The sequence below is a fragment of the Engystomops pustulosus genome, chromosome 5 (assembly GCF_040894005.1).
Source record: "Engystomops pustulosus chromosome 5, aEngPut4.maternal, whole genome shotgun sequence".
NCBI lineage: Eukaryota > Metazoa > Chordata > Amphibia > Anura > Leptodactylidae > Engystomops > Engystomops pustulosus.
Window position 1 is genome coordinate 34707716 of NC_092415.1, and position 19200 is coordinate 34726915.

Consider the following 19200-nt stretch of genomic DNA (forward strand, 5'->3'; position numbering starts at 1 on the left):
TGGTGCCTCTGTGGGCTGGTGCCTCTGTGGGCTGGTGCCTCTCTGGGCTGGTGTCTCTAGGGCAATGAACACTTATGTCTTTGTAATGTAAATAATGATAACGTGATATTACATATCTATTTTATTACTACTATTATAATTACACAATCGAAAAACCATAAAGAAACAAAGGTGAAGGACAATTTCTTATCATAAAGACAAACAGTAACAAGTCTAAGTGTATAATAGTTATTAAAAGAAGTAACATAATAACAGCTATTAATATAAGGCAAACACAACCAATAATAATAATATTTATTTATATAGCGCCATCATATACCGCAGCGCTGTAAAAATCATAAGGGACGTATACAAATATAATATTACATTACAGAGTACAAACAGTCATATGGAGCAATCGTAGTGAGGACCAACATTATTACATATTATACAGTAACTCACATCCATGGGTGCAGATCAGCTTGGGGCCCCATAACACACATTTGGCTATGGGCCCCTGTAACTACATTGTTGTATGTGACTCTACCGGCCACAACAACTCAGTTATATCTTTATCAAACCCCCCTCCCCCCAGTCCCCACAAAGTATAATGTCACCTTCCACCTTATTATCCCCCCAATACCTCCAAATAAATGTGTAAATGTCCCCCAAGGGTCTATTATGAGATCACTCACAAAATCCACCCACATAAATATATTAATATTGTACAATAAATAAGTAACATCCCCCGTCCGCACCAAGAAGACATTGCTGTGTTCCCCTGTGCACCGGGACCTTACATATTATACATGGAAACTACTGCTACACATCAGGGAATTATTTATAACATTCATTTTAAGTTCATTTAAAATTAACTGTTTGTAACTTTAATGTATGTAAATTAGACGCACAATAACGGGGCCTTACTGCTACAATTAGACCTGTGGGCAAATACATCGGGGCTCATTTACTAAGGGTCGCAGATCGCACTTTCGTTGGACTGTTTGTCTTTTTCGGGGATTACACGTCTTGGACAGGTATGTAACAAGTGTCTGCGCTGGGATTGTGTCGCACGCGATTTGTTTTTGGCGCAGCTGCGCTGGCTTCCATGTGACACGATTAGGGGCCGATCCGACTGATTCGGACTGAGTGCGGGATTTTACTTTCAAATTGTGTTGCAATCCAAGATGGTGAAGTCTGTCAGAGCGGGGAAGCGACACATGCAGGATATCGGGCGCACGATCTTAGTGAATCGCGGCACAGTGCATTATCATCTGTGATCTCCAGCGGATGGGTAAGTAAATGAGCCCTAATGTGCCAGATTACTAAAGCCCCAGTTTTTGTTGGACTTTTCATGTTTTTAGTGAAAACTGTTTGATCAGATATTTAAGAAATGTCTGCGCCACTTATGTACTGGACGTGGCTCTTTTGTGTTACGGCTACGGCTATCCCAAAATTAGGCATAAAACTGGACATAAAGGGGCGTTCCAGTGCACAGTCGGATCGTGCACCACATTCAGATATGTGTCACACGCTGCATGTTAAAGGTGCACCAAAAAAAGTTGGTGCACTCTGTCGGAGCAGTGCAGGGGACACTAGATTCATAAAGAACGTGCGCCACAAATCCTGAATCTGGGGCCTCTGCAAACTGCACATAGTACAGACTGCGCTGTTATTAGTAAATGTGCCCGGTGCAGTAAGCGCTGCTTTCCATAAATGTGGGCCACACGGGAGACAAGGGCTACATATTAATTATTATGGGGTCTGACGGCTGGACAGTAATTTTAATGCAGGGTCCGGTTTCCGGACATTGGGGCTCATTTACTAAGGGCCGTGCACGAGTTTTCTGTCGGACTTTGCACGTTCTTTTTAGTGAAAACCGCTTACACAGGTATTTAAGAAGTGTCCGCGCCACACCAGACCCTTTTGTGGCGCAGCTGCACTATGCATCATGCAACACAAATTAGGGGGCGTTCCGGGGCTCAGTCCGACTGTGCACCAGATTTAACATGCAAAGTCTGACAGAATAGTGTTGCACGCTCCATGTTAAAGGAGCACCAAAAAAAGTTGGTGCACTCTGTCAGGGCAGTGCAGGGGGCGCCAGATCCATGAAGAAAGTGCGCCACAAATCCTGCCTCCTGCACACTACACTGGCAAACTGCATTTAGTGTTCTGTTCTTAGTAAATGTGCCCCAGTATCTTTATAAGAGGATCTGGCTGCTGGATAGTATCTTAATATACAGGCCTGGTTACTGGATAGTATCTTAGGGAGCAGGAACAGCTCTAGGTTTCAGTAGGCCCCTGGGTGACAAAGCCTGCGTAGGCCCCTTTGCAGTGAACTAACATGGCGGCATTAAAAATTCAGAAACTAAAACAGTCTCCTTTTCCCTAAAATATTCCCTAGTTTATCATCCCAATTAGCCTCCTCATGGTTATTTTATATTAAGCCCCCCTCACTCCTTACTGTTTGGCAAACTCTGTGCAGCGCTGTGTAATCTGTGTGTGCTATATAAATAAAGGAATTATTATTATTATTATGGATTCATTAGATTCAGCCCCCCCCCTCTTCCCCATGGATTCCTTATGTACAGCCTAATGAGGGCCCCCAGCAGCCCTTGGCCTCTGCACTTGCCGGGCTATGCTCAGTGCTGGCGCCGGCCCTGTTAAGGCGGCTGCTGGATAGTATCTTAATAAGGGGGTCCGCCTGCTGGATAGTATCTTAATAAGGGGGTCCGCCTGCTGGAAAGTATGTTTATATAGGGGGGGTCGCTGGATAGTATCTTAATATGGGGTCTGGCTGATGGACAATATGTAAATAAGGGGGATGCTGAACAGTATCTCAATTAATAAAGAGGGTTGGTAGACAGGATATTAGCTGAACTTTTATTTAATTAGGGGATGTTATTGCTGTATAAAAATGAGTAATAATAATGGGTAATAAATAAGAAGATGGGTGCAAAGGTTTAGGTATGGAAACCACAGCACGTGCACACACACAGCTCTGCTGCACACAGTGTAACCACACAGATCACATATACGGCTCTGCTTCATTTTCTATAAGTAGAGATGAGTGGACCTGATGGTCGGGTTCGGTATCGGGTTCGGCTCCTTATCTGGACATATTGCCCCTGGCCAATCATAGCCATTGCTAGTTGCTAGGGCGCTACTTTGCCAGATTGGATGTTCACAATCTGGGAATATGTCCGGGTCAGGCGGCCGAACACGAACCATCGGGTCGACTCACACACAGAGGTGACGTATAGTAACACTGAAGTCCATGTCCTGCCCCTGTACACAGTGCAGCTGCTGGTGTCCTGCATCAGTGTAACTACAAGGACCTTTATCACTTCCTCATGACATCATGACAGGTCCTACACTCTGGGAGGTACATTATGTCTCTGATGCCCCCTGTGTCCTGCAGTATGAGGGTCTCTGACACATCCCCTCCATGACAGGTCCTACATTCTGGGAGGTACATTATATCCCTGCTGCCCCCTGTGTCCTGCAGTATGGGGGTCTCTGGCACATCCCCTCCATTACAGGTCCTACACTCTGGGAGGTACATTATGTCCCTGCTGCCCCCTGTGTCCTGCAGTATGGGGGTCTCTGACACTTCCCCTCCATGACAGGTCCTACACTCTGGGAGGTACATTATGTCTCTGCTGCCCCCTGTGTCCTGCAGTATGGGGGTCTCTGGCACATCCCCTCCATGACAGGTCCTACACTCTGGGAGGTACATTATGTCCCTGCTGCCCCCTGTGTCCTGCAGTATGGGGGGCTCTGACACTTCCCCTCCATGACAGGTCCTACACTCTGGGAGGTACATTATGTCCCTGTGGCCCCCTGTGTCCTGCAGTATGGGGGTCTCTGACACTTCCCCTCCATGACGGGTCCTACACTCTGGGAGGTACATTATGTCCCTGCTGCCCCCTGTGTCCTGCAGTATGGGGGTCTCTGACACATCCCCTCCATGACAGCAGCAGGTATGTAGTCAGGGGCGGACTGGGGATTTAAAGTGGCACTGTAAAAAAATGTAAAAGTGGCCCCATTGTGTGGGCGGGGTCAAAACAAGTAGGCCTGATCATGTGATGTGGGTGGAGCTACTAAACTCCACACAAACTGTTTAAATTAGCACAACTTAATAATGCCTTATATGTACAATAAAACTACTACAATACCTTCTCCATTATAACTATATAATACTGCACCCTTTATACAAGAATATAACTACTATAATACTGCCCCCTATATACAAGAATATAACTACTATAATACTGCCCCCTATATACAAGAATATAACTACTATAATACTGCCCCCTATATACAAGAATATAACTACTATAATACTGCCCCCTATGTACAGGAATATAACTACTATAATACTGCCCCCTATGTACAGGAATATAACTACTATAATACTGCCCCCTATGTACAAGAATATAACTACTATAATACTGTCCCCTATGTACAAGAATATAACTTCTATAATACTGCCCCTTTGTAAAAAGATATAACTACTATAATACTGCCCCCTATGTACAAGAATATAACTACTATAATACTGCCCCCTATGTACAGGAATATAACTACTATAATACTGCCCCCTATGTACAGGAATATAACTACTATAATACTGCCCCCTATGTACAAGAATATAACTACTATAATACTGCCCCCTATGTACAAGAATATAACTACTATAATACTGCCCCCTATGTACAGGAATATAACTACTATAATACTGCCCCCTATGTACAAGAATGTAACTACTATAATACTGCCCCCTATGTACAGGAATATAACTACTATAATACTGCCCCCTATGTACAGGAATATAACTACTATAATACTGCCCCCTATGTACAAGAATATAACTACTATAATACTGCCCCCTATGTACAGGAATATAACTACTATAATACTGCCCCCTATGTACAGGAATATAACTACTATAATACTGCCCCCTATGTACAGGAATATAACTACTATAATACTGTCCCCTATGTACAAGAATATAACTACTATAATACTGCCCCCTATGTACAGGAATATAACTACTATAATACTGCCCCCTATGTACAAGAATGTAACTACTATAATACTGCCCCCTATGTACAGGAATATAACTACTATAATACTGGAAAACGCCATGTCCAGCTCATGAACACAGATCCACTTGCGTTTTTGATAAAAGCAGGTATTCTTTATTGTTCACATCAATAGACAATGTAAAAGTCACATGGAGTCATCACTTGAGTAAATGAATAATCGCCTACGCGTTTCGGGTAGGTACTCTACCCTTATTCATGGCTAACTTGAGATGTGCTCACGATGGATTTAAATAGTGGCGTATGCCATCACGTGATCGGACCTTGGACGGAAACGGCCGGTCCCGTCACAGGTGAGACTCACTAGTATCATTTGTGTGAGTTCCATCTGAACACATCTCAATCTACATATACAAAATATAATGTTAAAAGACATTGAAACATTAAAACACATTGAGGAAAAGTGCAAACAGAACTGTTGTTCATAAACTCTTGGCCCTGTATTCTGGCATCACATAATTTTCAATATTGGCAGATAACATCAAGTCTTTTATTTAACCCCTTCGGTACTCGGGTCTCCAACGAGAAAATCCAAAACGTTTCACGGTTAAGGAGTTTTCTTTTGTGATCACCCCCGCGTATAGGTTTAAGAACTTTTTCTATGCCCATGCAACTGAAGGCACTGCAATCGCCGCCATGTACATTTTGAAAATGTCTTGAGGCCATGGAGACATTTACCGCATCCTTATTCTTGGCGTCAGACAAATGACGGCGAATGCGTACCTTCAGTGGTCCACTGGTGCATCCCACATACTGGATCTTACAGGTGTTGCAAGTAATGATATAAATAACAAATGCAGTATTACAATTAATAAAATGAGATATTTTAAATTGTTTACCAGTACTTAAAGACAAAAATTCTTTTGACGGTACTGAGTGGGTACAACAAATACATTTGGTATGACCACATTTGTAAAAACCCGTTGTTGACAGCCAGGTATTTTTCTTATTCTCTGTAGAACTAAAGAGACTGGGCGACAGGATGCTGGCTAAGGTGGGCGCCTTCCTTGACACAAATCTAACATTCCCATCAATAAATTTAGCAATAGAATTATCCGTTGCTAACAATGGTAAATACTTTTTAACAATATTAACAATCTCTGTATATTGGGAACTGTAAGCTGTAGAGAAGGTAGTAGGGGATTTGTTAGATCGATCAAGGGGTTTGTCTCGGGTCCTGTTCTCACTTGTGAGTTGAGTTCTGGGGATTTTACTGACAATGTTGGTTGCTCTGTTGAGCATCCAAGATGAGTATTTTCTGTTTTTTAGTCCCTGACAGATTTTCTGATTTTCCGCAACATAAACAGTTTGTTGTGAACAATTTCTTTTTAATCTTATTAGTTCACCTACTGGTATGTTTTTTATGGTATGGGGGGCATGGCAGGAAGTCGCTTCCAAGATTGAGTTGACTGCTGTTGGTTTAACATACGGAGTAATGGTAACATGGGTTCCACTATTGAGGCTGATGTCCAAAAAATTCATACTAATTGGATTCATGCTAAAGGTGAATTTCAAATTCATATTATTCTCGTTCATGTATTTGTGGAACTCCGTGACCTGCAGTTCAGTCCCCTCCCATATCAGGAGCAGGTCGTCGATATAACGGCCGTACCACCTGATATGGGAGAGGAAAGGACTGTCAGGTGAGAACAAAAAAGTCTCTTCCCACATGGCCATATAAATGTTGGCCAGGGAGGGAGAACACCTCCCCCCCATGGCCGCTCCACATTGCTGTACAAAAAATTTGCCATCAAATGTAAAATAATTCTTTGACAACAGAAAATCAACTACCATGATAATAAACTCCCTGACACAAGGTGCATAGTGGCTGTAGTTTGTCAAAAAATATGATAATGATTTTAAAGCGACGTTGTGTGTAAGGGAAGGGTACAACGAGACCACATCGCATGTTAACCACCGGTATGTATCTTTCCATGGTAACCCATCCAATAATGACACAACATGTTTAGTATCGCGAAGATACCCTGGTAGGGCTTTCACTATGGGTTGGAGGTGGTGGTCCACCCATTCACTGAGTTTCTCTGATAATGAACCTATCCCCGAGACTATGGGTCTAAGTGGGGGGGGGGGGGGAATATTTTTATGTGTCTTTGGAAGAGAATGGAAAATCGGAATAATAGGATCCTTAACTATTAAATACTCAGCAATTTTTTGATCAAAGGCTCCCATTCTTACACCGTCCTCAACCAAATTTTTTAAACATGTATGAAATGTTTTAGTAGGATCATTACTTAGTTCTCTATATGTAGTTTCATCCGACAAAATGAGAAAATTCAGTTTTCTATACAAGCCTGCGTCTAACAATACCACCGCCCCACCTTTATCGGCCTGACGTATGACCAGGTCTTTGTTGTTTTTTAATTGTTTTAAAGCTATTCTGAGTGGCGCGGTGAGATTGTCAGACCTTCCAAGATTGTTTCTTGATACCTTTTTATTTAGTTCAATTAGATCATGTTCAACTCTATCCTGAAATATGTCCAGCACATGAGGACGTGACTGTACAGGGTAAAAATATCGATTACTAGTTTTAAAGTCAATGTTTCTATTTATATACTCATGGGGGGTAGTTTCTGCTGCCAGCTTACGGAGTGTGGTAATCTGCATTTGGTCATCAAAAGAATTCATTTCTAGGGTTAAAGACAATTCTATCTGATTACAATCATCAGGTATATCAGTAAGTAAATTAAGGTTAACATTATCATCATGTCTCTCACCTATACAGTTGAAATGTTTTTTCAAAGTAATACTTCTCGCAAATCTATTAATGTCCAACAAGGTATCAAAAAGGTTAAACGTAATCGATGGAGAAAAACCCAAGCCTTTTGACAAAAGTTCTATCTGTTCATTAGAAACAATATAGCTCGAGAGGTTAAACACTGGACTGTCCATCATTTCTGATGTCTCAGCACATACCGTTTTTCGGTGTTTCCTCCCGGCTCTTCTTCGTTTTTTGACGCTGACGGCTTGCGTTTGTGCTTTTTATTCTTCGTAGATGTACTTGAATTTGTAGATGAGTCCGATGTATCATCTGAGGTGGCGATGTAATACTGCCCCCTATGTACAAGGATATAACTACTATAATACTGCCCCCTATATACAAGAATATAACTACTATAATACTGCCCCCTATGTACAAGAATATAATTACTATAATACTGCCCCCTATGTACAGGAATATAACTATTATAATACTGCCCCCTATATACAAGAATATAACTACTATAATACTGCCCCTATATACAAGAATATAACTACTATAATACTGCCCCCTATGTACAAGAATATAACTACTATAATACTGCCCCCTATGTACAAGAATATAACTACTATAATACTCCCCCCTATGTACAAGAATATAACTACTATAATACTGCCCCCTATGTACAAGAATATAACTACTATAATACTGCCCCCTATGTACAAGAATATAACTACTATAATACTGTCCCCTATGTACAAGAATATAACTACTATAATACTGCCTCCTATGTACAAGAATATAACTACTATAATACTGCCCCCTGTGTACAAGAATATAACTACTATAATACTGCCCCCTATGTACAAGAATATAACTACTATAATACTCCCCCCTATGTACAAGAATATAACTACTATAATACTGCCCCCTATGTACAAGAATATAACTACTATAATACTGCCCCCTATGTACAAGAATATAACTACTATAATACTGTCCCCTATGTACAAGAATATAACTACTATAATACTGCCTCCTATGTACAAGAATATAACTACTATAATACTGCCCCCTGTGTACAAGAATATAACTACTATAATACTGCCCCCTATGTACAGGAATATAACTACTATAATACTGCCCCCTATGTACAAGAATATAACTACTATAATACTGCCCCCTATGTACAGGAATATAACTACTATAATACTGCCCCCTATGTACAAGAATATAACTACTATAATACTGCCCTCTATGTACAATAATATAACTACTATAATACTGCCCCCTATGTACAAGAATATAACTACTATAATACTGCCCTCTATGTACAAGAATATAACTACTATAATACCCCCCCCTATGTACAAGAATATAACTACTATAATACTGCCCCTATGTACAAGAATATAACTACTATAATACTGCCCCCTATGTACAGGAATATAACTACTATAATACTGCCCCCTATGTACAGGAATATAACTACTATAATACTGGAAAACGCCATGTCCAGCTCATGAACACAGATCCACTTGCGTTTTTGATAAAAGCAGGTATTCTTTATTGTTCACATCAATAGACAATGTAAAAGTCACATGGAGTCATCACTTGAGTAAATGAATAATCGCCTACGCGTTTCGGGTAGGTACTCTACCTTTATTCATGGCTAACTTGAGATGTGCTCATGATGGATTTAAATAGTGGCGTATGCCATCACGTGATCGGACCTTGGACGGAAACGGCCGGTCCCGTCACAGGTGAGACTCACTAGTATCATTTGTGTGAGTTCCATCTGAACACATCTCAATCTGCATATACAAAATATAATGTTAAAAGACATTGAAACATTAAAACACATTGAGGAAAAGTGCAAACAGAACTGTTGTTCATAAACTCTTGGCCCTGTATTCTGGCATCACATAATTTTCAATATTGGCAGATAACATCAAGTCTTTTATTTAACCCCTTCGGTACTCGGGTCTCCAACGAGAAAATCCAAAACGTTTCACGGTTAAGGAGTTTTCTTTTGTGATCACCCCCGCGTATAGGTTTAAGAACTTTTTCTATGCCCATGCAACTGAAGGCACTGCAATCGCCGCCATGTACATTTTGAAAATGTCTTGAGGCCATGGAGACATTTACCGCATCCTTATTCTTGGCGTCAGACAAATGACGGCGAATGCGTACCTTCAGTGGTCCACTGGTGCATCCCACATACTGGATCTGACAGGTGTTGCAAGTAATGATATAAATAACAAATGCAGTATTACAATTAATAAAATGAGATATTTTAAATTGTTTACCAGTACTTAAAGACAAAAATTCTTTTGACGGTACTGAGTGGGTACAACAAATACATTTGGTATGACCACATTTGTAAAAACCCGTTGTTGACAGCCAGGTATTTTTCTTATTCTCTGTAGAACTAAAGAGACTGGGCGACAGGATGCTGGCTAAGGTGGGCGCCTTCCTTGACACAAATCTAACATTCCCATCAATAAATGTAGCAATAGAATTATCCGTTGCTAACAATGGTAAATACTTTTTAACAATATTAACAATCTCTGTATATTGGGAACTGTAAGCTGTAGAGAAGGTAGTAGGGGATTTGTTAGATCGATCAAGGGGTTTGTCTCGGGTCCTGTTCTCACTTGTGAGTTGAGTTCTGGGGATTTTACTGGCAATGTTGGTTGCTCTGTTGAGCATCCAAGATGAGTATTTTCTGTTTTTTAGTCCCTGACAGATTTTCTGATTTTCCGCAACATAAACAGTTTGTTGTGAACAATTTCTTTTTAATCTTATTAGTTCACCTACTGGTATGTTTTTTATGGTATGGGGGGCATGGCAGGAAGTCGCTTCCAAGATTGAGTTGACTGCTGTTGGTTTAACATACGGAGTAATGGTAACATGGGTTCCACTATTGAGGCTGATGTCCAAAAAATTCATACTAATTGGATTCATGCTAAAGGTGAATTTCAAATTCATATTATTCTCGTTCATGTATTTGTGGAACTCCGTGACCTGCAGTTCAGTCCCCTCCCATATCAGGAGCAGGTCGTCGATATAACGGCCGTACCACCTGATATGGGAGAGGAAAGGACTGTCAGGTGAGAACAAAAAAGTCTCTTCCCACATGGCCATATAAATGTTGGCCAGGGAGGGAGAACACCTCCCCCCCATGGCCGCTCCACATTGCTGTACAAAAAATTTGCCATCAAATGTAAAATAATTCTTTGACAACAGAAAATCAACTACCATGATAATAAACTCCCTGACACAAGGTGCATAGTGGCTGTAGTTTGTCAAAAAATATGATAATGATTTTAAAGCGACGTTGTGTGTAAGGGAAGGGTACAACGAGACCACATCGCATGTTAACCACCGGTATGTATCTTTCCATGGTAACCCATCCAATACACATGACACAACATGTTTAGTATCGCGAAGATACCCTGGTAGGGCTTTCACTATGGGTTGGAGGTGGTGGTCCACCCATTCACTGAGTTTCTCTGATAATGAACCTATCCCCGAGACTATGGGTCTAAGTGGGGGGGGGGGGGGGAATATTTTTATGTGTCTTTGGAAGAGAATGGAAAATCGGAATAATAGGATCCTTAACTATTAAATACTCAGCAATTTTTTGATCAAAGGCTCCCATTCTTACACCGTCCTCAACCAAATTTTTTAAGCATGTATGAAATGTTTTAGTAGGATCATTACTTAGTTCTCTATATGTAGTTTCATCCGACAAAATGAGAAAATTCAGTTTTCTATACAAGCCTGCGTCTAACAATACCACCGCCCCACCTTTATCGGCCTGACGTATGACCAGGTCTTTGTTGTTTTTTAATTGTTTTAAAGCTATTCTGAGTGGCGCGGTGAGATTGTCAGACCTTCCAAGATTGTTTCTTGATACCTTTTTATTTAGTTCAATTAGATCATGTTCAACTCTATCCTGAAATATGTCCAGCACATGAGGACGTGACTGGACAGGGTAAAAATATCGATTACTAGTTTTAAAGTCAATGTTTCTATTTATATACTCATGGGGGGTAGTTTCTGCTGCCAGCTTACGGAGTGTGGTAATCTGCATTTGGTCATCAAAAGAATTCATTTCTAGGGTTAAAGACAATTCTATCTGATTACAATCATCAGGTATATCAGTAAGTAAATTAAGGTTAACATTATCATCATGTCTCTCACCTATACAGTTGAAATGTTTTTTCAAAGTAATACTTCTCGCAAATCTATTAATGTCCAACAAGGTATCAAAAAGGTTAAACGTAATCGATGGAGAAAAACCCAAGCCTTTTGACAAAAGTTCTATCTGTTCATTAGAAACAATATAGCTCGAGAGGTTAAACACTGGACTGTCACTGATGTCTCAGCACATACCGTTTTTCGGTGTTTCCTCCCGGCTCTTCTTCGTTTTTTGACGCTGACGGCTTGCGTTTGTGCTTTTTATTCTTCGTAGATGTACTTGAATTTGTAGATGAGTCCGATGTATCATCTGAGGTGGCGATGTAATACTGCCCCCTATGTACAAGGATATAACTACTATAATACTGCCCCCTATATACAAGAATATAACTACTATAATACTGCCCCTATGTACAAGAATATAACTACTATAATACTGCCCCTATATACAAGAATATAACTACTATAATACTGCCCCCTATGTACAAGGATATAACTACTATAATACTGCCCCCTATATACAAGAATATAACTACTATAATACTGCCCCCTATGTACAAGAATATAACTACTATAATACTGCCCCCTATGTACAAGAATATAACTACTATAATACTGCCCCCTATGTACAAGAATATAACTACTATAATACTGCCCCCTATGTACAAGAATATAACTACTATAATACTGCCCCTATGTACAAGAATATAACTACTATAATACTATCCCCTATGTACAAGAATATAACTACTATAATACATCCCCCTATGTACAAGAATATAACTACTATAATACTGCCCCCTATGTACAAGGATATAACTACTATAATACTGCCCCCTATATACAAGACTATAACTACTATAATACTGCCCCCTATGTACAAGAATATAACTACTATAATACTGCCCCTATATACAAGAATATAACTATTCTTAGTTACGCAGTAACGCGTTTCGGACTGTAGCCAACTAGTCCTTACTCATACCTCATAGCTGATCTTCAAACATTTTTTCTTGTGCTATAACTACTATAATACTGCCCCCTATGTACAGGAATATAACTACTATAATACAGACTCCTATGTACAAGAATATAACTACTATAATACTGCCCGTATGTACAAGAATATAACTACTATAATACTGCCCCCTATGTACAAGCATATAACTACTATAATACTGTCCCCTATGTACAGGAATATAACTACTATAATACTGCCCCCTATGTACAAGAATATAACTACTATAATACTGTCCCCTATGTACAAGAGTATAATTACTATAATACTTCCCCCTGTATACAGAAATATAACTATTATACATTGCCAGCCAGCCCCCCAGTATATAGCCAGAAAGCCCCCTCCCCCCCACAGTATATGGCCAGCCAGAACCCCCCTCCAGTCTACAGTCAACCAGTCCCCCTGTATATAGCCAGCCCACCCAGTATATAGACAACCAGTTCCCCCAGTATACAGCCAGCCTCCACTGTATACAGTCAACCAGCCCCCCCTGTATATAGCCCAACAGCCCCCCCCCAGTATACAGCCTGCCCCCTGTATATAGCCATAAATCCCCCTCCCCCGCAATATATGGCAGCCCCCCTAGTTTATAGCCAGCCTCCCCCCCAGCAAATAGCCAGCTTGCGCTTCCGTCTAGTATACAGCCTGGCGCCCCCCCTCACTGTATACAGCCAGCCAGTCGGAAAAAACAAACCATGAACTCACCTTTCCAGCGTTCCCCCGAAGCTCCATTACATCATCCACTCCGTCACTCCACTCTGTGCGACGCCGGCACACACGCAGCTGTCACCGCGGGACAGAGTGGATGAAGTAGCGGTGCTCCAGGGGAACGCCAGAAAGGTGAGTTCATGGTTGAACTCATATGGTCAGTCCGTCCCTATATGTGATGTATACAACATGATGACAGCCGCTCCCTACCTGACAGCAGAGGAGACAGATCCCGGGGGTGATCCTGGGATTATTGGGGGTCTTCTATCTCCGGCCTGGAGGATCCTCCGCCCCTGCTCTGCTCTGATCGCTGTGTACAGGAAGCTTCACTCTGCAGAAGGCTACAGCCATTGTGATGTTATCATCTGTGCCCATAGCAACCAATCACAGCACAGCAACCAATCACAGCACAGTTTTGATGTGGAAAAAGCTATAGAACATGAAAGCTGATCTCTGATTGGTTGACATGAGTAATATAGACCATTTTACTGGCTTCAACTGTACTGCCAATAGTTAAAATGGTCATTGTAATATGTTTGTGTAATTAATATTTATTACGTGGGACTGTACAAACTTTTTACACGTGACTGCGTGTCTGAGGCAGCAGAAGAGGCAGGAGTGCTGTAGTGTACATGGGACTGTGTGTGGGGGGCTAATGGGAGAGGAGGGACATGTAACATGGGTTTCTATTTTGGGGATTAAGAGGATGAAGACAGAGAGTTACCGTATATTTTTGGGAGTAATATTTGTACATGGGGTCTGAAGAGAAAGAAGTGATGCGAGCGGATCTGCATGTAATACATTACGTGTGTAGATACTTTGGGGGTGGGGGAAGGTGGAGGGGAGAGGAGTTTTTTTTTGCATTGGATGCTTGTGGGTTTAAAGGGGTTGTCTATGAGTTAATAAACATGGCTGTTTCCTTCAGTTAACAGTGCCACACCTGACCATGGTGATGAATGGTATTGCAGCTAAGCTCCATTCATTTCTATACAACTGATCTACGCTAACTGTGCAAACCATGGTCAGGTGCTACATGGAAAACAAAAATCATCTTTGTATGGGACTGTATGTTGGAGGGGAGTGATGGTTTATACATGGGGGGAGCTGGATGATGATGTACATGCGCAGGTAATTCTTCTATAATGTATTATGACTTGTAGAGACTGGTGAACACGATTGTCATCTATGTGATAATAAATGTGTTTGCTGTAATCATAGACATCACTGATACACAGACACATTCATGAACACCCTATAGGTAAGTATTCAGGGATGCATTTGGAGTTGATGCTGCCCCAGGGTACAGTGTTTATACCCCTATTGGTGCTCTTAAGCTGCTTTGGGTATATTTTCTGTGCCAACAAGGAATATTTTGCTTTTACAAGCTCCTGATCAGCTATTAGGTGTCTGCCGACCACTTCCACTAATACACTTTAAAGGACATCAAAATCCATCCAAATAAACCAGGAACACTTACCGTATACACTTGAGTATAAGCCGACCCGAGTATAAGCCAAGACCCATAATTTTACCACCAAAAACTGGGAAAAACCTATTGACTCGAGTATAAGCCGAGGGTGGGAAATGCATTGGTCACAGACCCCCCCAGTATATAGCCAACCAGCCCCCTATAGTATACAGCTTGCCCCCAGTAGTATACAGCCTGCTCCCAGTAGTTACAGCACAGCCCCCAGTAGTATACAGTCTGCCCCCAGTAGTATACAGCCTGCCCCAAGTAGTATACAGCCAGTCCCCAGTAGTATACAGCCTGCCCCCAGTAGTATACAGCCTGCCCCCAGTAGTATACAGTCTGCCCCCAGTAGTTTACAGCCAGTCCCCAGTAGTATACAGCACTGCCCCCAGTAGTTTACAGCCAGTCCCCAGTAGTTTACAGCCAGTCCCCAGTAGTATACAGCACTGCCCCCAGTAGTATACAGCACTGCCCCCAGTAGTATACAGCACAGTCCCCAGTAGTATACAGCCAGTCCCCAGTAGTATACAGCACTGCCCCCAGTAGTATACAGTCTGCCCCCAGTAGTTTACAGCCAGTCCCCAGTAGTATACAGCACTGCCCCCAGTAATATACAGCACTGCCCCCAGTAGTATACAGTCTGCCCCCAGTAGTTTACAGCCAGTCCCCAGTAGTATACAGCTTGCCCCCAGCATTAAAAAAAAAATAAAAAAACTTATATACTCACCCTCCGGTGGCCCCGGTGTGCAGCGCTGCTCCCCCGATGTCATTGTGTCTCCTCTTCAGGCTTCCGCGCCGTCTTCTTTCTTCTGTTGGTCACCGCCATTGCTCTCTCCCGGCCGGGACGTCATACTAGGCACCGCCCGGGGAAGAACATGGCGGCGCCCAGCAGAAGAAGGAAGACGGGCGCGGAAGCCTGAAGATGAGCCACGCGGACATCGGGGGAGCAGCGTGCACACCGGGGCCACCGGAGGGTGAGTATATAAGTTTATTATTTTTTAACTCGTGTATATGTTTATTGACTCGTGTATAAGCCGAGGGGACGTTTTTCAGCACATTTTTTGTGCTGAAAAACTCGGCTTATAGACGAGTATATACGGTACTCATAGATCCAGGAACCGTGACTTCTTATATTTGGTATCCATGGCCTCCTCCCTTCTAAAATCAAGTATGATAATGAGTCTGAAGGGCTCCTGGGTATATGTCCAGAGCCCCTCTGTGGTGTAGCTTCATAAGATGCTGCACTTCCCTTTCCCACTGTGTGCTGAAACTTTTTCTGCTAGAGTGGGAAATGCAGAGGGAGTAGGGGGAGGAGGAGTCTTTGTCACAGACCTCTGAATCTGCAGCACAGAGGGGCTCTGGTAACACCCCCAGAATACCTTCAGGTTCTTTAGTCACGGTGCCTGGATCTATGACTAAGTGTCCCTGGTTTATCATGATGGATTTTCATGGTAGATTTTCTTTAACCCTATAACGCCGCTGGCCTTTTTTGTTATTCATTTTCCATCCAAATCCAGTATAATATCTTGTTTTCTGTGCAACAAATTGTCCTTCCTAGTGACGGTATTTAATATTCCATGCCGTGCACTGAAAAGCTGCAGAAAATTCCAAATATGGAAAAACACATTTGTGTCATTTTCTGTTTTTACTACTTTAACTGTGCGCTCCAAATATGACACCTCATCTTTAATCATATAGGTTTTACTATGTTTTAATAGATTTTAAAAAATTAAAACCATTTGTGAAAAAAAAAAAAAAATCCTTATTTCTGACACTAATAACTTTTTCATACTTTGGTGTAGGAAGCTGTGTGTGGTATAATTTTTTGCAGTACATGTACAAAGGATATTTCTACTTTATTCTTTGGGTCTGTGCCATCACGTGGATAATAAATTTGTATAGGTTTTATAATGTTTTCATACATTTACAAAAATTAAAACCTCCTGTTCAAAATTTTTTGGGGGATTTTACCATATTCTGGCGCTAACTTTTTCATACTTTGGTGTACTGAGCTGTGGGAGGTGTCATTTTTTTGCGACTTTTGATGACGTTTTCAATGCTATCGTTTTTAGGATTGTCCGATGTTTTGATCACTTTTTATTGAATTTTATATGTTTTTCAAAACATAGGTTTTTTTTAATTATATATTATATATATTTTACTATTTTTCAGACTCCCTTGGTACTTTTACCCTAGGTTGTCTGATCGATCCTATCATATACTGACATACTACACTAAGGCAGTATTTGGGGATTTTCAACCTCATACATTAAAATGTGCAATTAGCACACAACGGGGGTAATTTACTAAGGGGCCGATTTGCGTTTTCCCGACGTGTTACCCGAATATTTCCGATTTGCGCCGATTTCCCCTGTATTGCCCTGGGATTTTGGCGCACGCGATCGGATTGTGGCGCATCAGCGCTGGCATGCACGCGACGGAAATCGGGGGCGTGGCCGAGCGGAAAACCCGACGGATTCGGAAAAACCACCGCATTTAAAAAAAGAAATGTGTCGCTTGGGACGCGCTTACCTTCACTTGGTCCGGCCCGGTGAACTCCAGTGCGTTCAGATGCTTTTCAGCGCAGCAGCGCCACCTGGTGGACAGCAGAGGAACTACCTTAATGAATCCCTGCCGAACCCGAATCCACCGCAGAGAACGCGCCGCTGGATCGCGAACGGACCAGGTAAGTAAATCTGCCCCAATAGGTACAACAGCTTCAACACTTCACTGCAACATGCAGTACAATTTACTTTTTCTGCAAGCCCCTGCTCCGACGGCCCAGGGGTTTTCCAGTGTAACCCCATTAGTGTGTGAAATTATTACGGATTTAGCAGTGTTAAAATTTCTAAATGCTGCGTTATTCTTTTCTGAGATTGTGCCAACATTTATTTGGATATGGTAATAGGCTCTGGAATAGACAGGTGACACAGAGAGTGGGCCCTAATGCTAAACCTACTTCCCAGCTATCCCTACCTAATACCCCTGTAAACCCTTATAATAAGGGACAACATTTTGACTTTCCTTTCTTGCGCCAAAGTGCAAAACACAGAGACAAGATAACAAGAATAGTCTCTAAAGCCAGAATTGTGAAGCAGAAGGGTAGCATGAATACAGGAAAAAGGTCGAGATGCAAAAATCTGATACTTGAAAGAATTTTTGTAATATAGTTTTACAGAATGTCATTGAAAGGCTGCAATGTTTTGTGGGGTCCTGCCTGCTGAGACTCCTATAGCATTTTAAACCATCTTTCTGCAATGGATATACGTTTCTGTGTAAATGGGGAAAGCTGTTTGGTTCTGTGCAGCGTCTGGGCACGGCACTGATCCTGGTGCCGTGATAAACTGAAGGAATAAATAGAATTTTCTTCTTATGGAACGATTACTTTACAGGGATATACAGGGATGTTTTTACCTGTGAGTGAGTTAGATGGTGAAGACTCGAGTGGTAGGTAAAAAAGAAGAAGTGAGCTCCTCCTAAAGAATCAGCACCAGGTCCGGTCAGCTGACTGATCTCTGCCGCTGTGCAGGTGATTTGGACTTGAAAATCTGGAATCAAGCAGTGAAGTTTCCGGACCCCTGGAAACCACCTCCCCCCAGCATTTCCTTGTATCCCGGTTTCTGTTGTGCCATTTGGTTGTGTTCGTTTTCACTTATTTGTGCCACCATATACATGGGCCAACTCCTGCCGTTTTATCATCATCATTATCTGAAGAGTGAACAGCCATCAATGAGAGCACACTGGACTCTCACGGGGATGAGACACACAAGATATGTCCAGCAGAACAGTAGTAGATATAAATTTCTGCAGGAAAAGCAGGAATAACCCGTTGGGACAATGATAAAAATCCACATGTATATATGATGTGTGGAACTTAAAGAGTTCACTCATACCAAACTTTAACAGGGTAAATATAAGGCCCTAATAGGGTCACCCATGTTATATTTACCCTGTGAATGTTTGTCATTTGGTGCATGTCACCCTTAGGCTA

General features: G+C 41.7%; 1 long non-coding RNA gene across 1 annotated transcript; it reads right to left on the bottom strand.

The window, feature by feature from the left end:
- Positions 1-5066: 5066 nt before the first annotated feature.
- LOC140132627 (uncharacterized) lies at positions 5067-14437 on the bottom strand. The gene is made up of 3 exons (XR_011855681.1): positions 13949-14437; positions 12208-12348; positions 5067-8162 (listed from the first exon to the last, which is right to left on the bottom strand). It is a non-coding gene; the product is annotated as an uncharacterized lncRNA (long non-coding RNA).
- Between the last annotated feature and the right edge of the window lie 4763 nt (positions 14438-19200).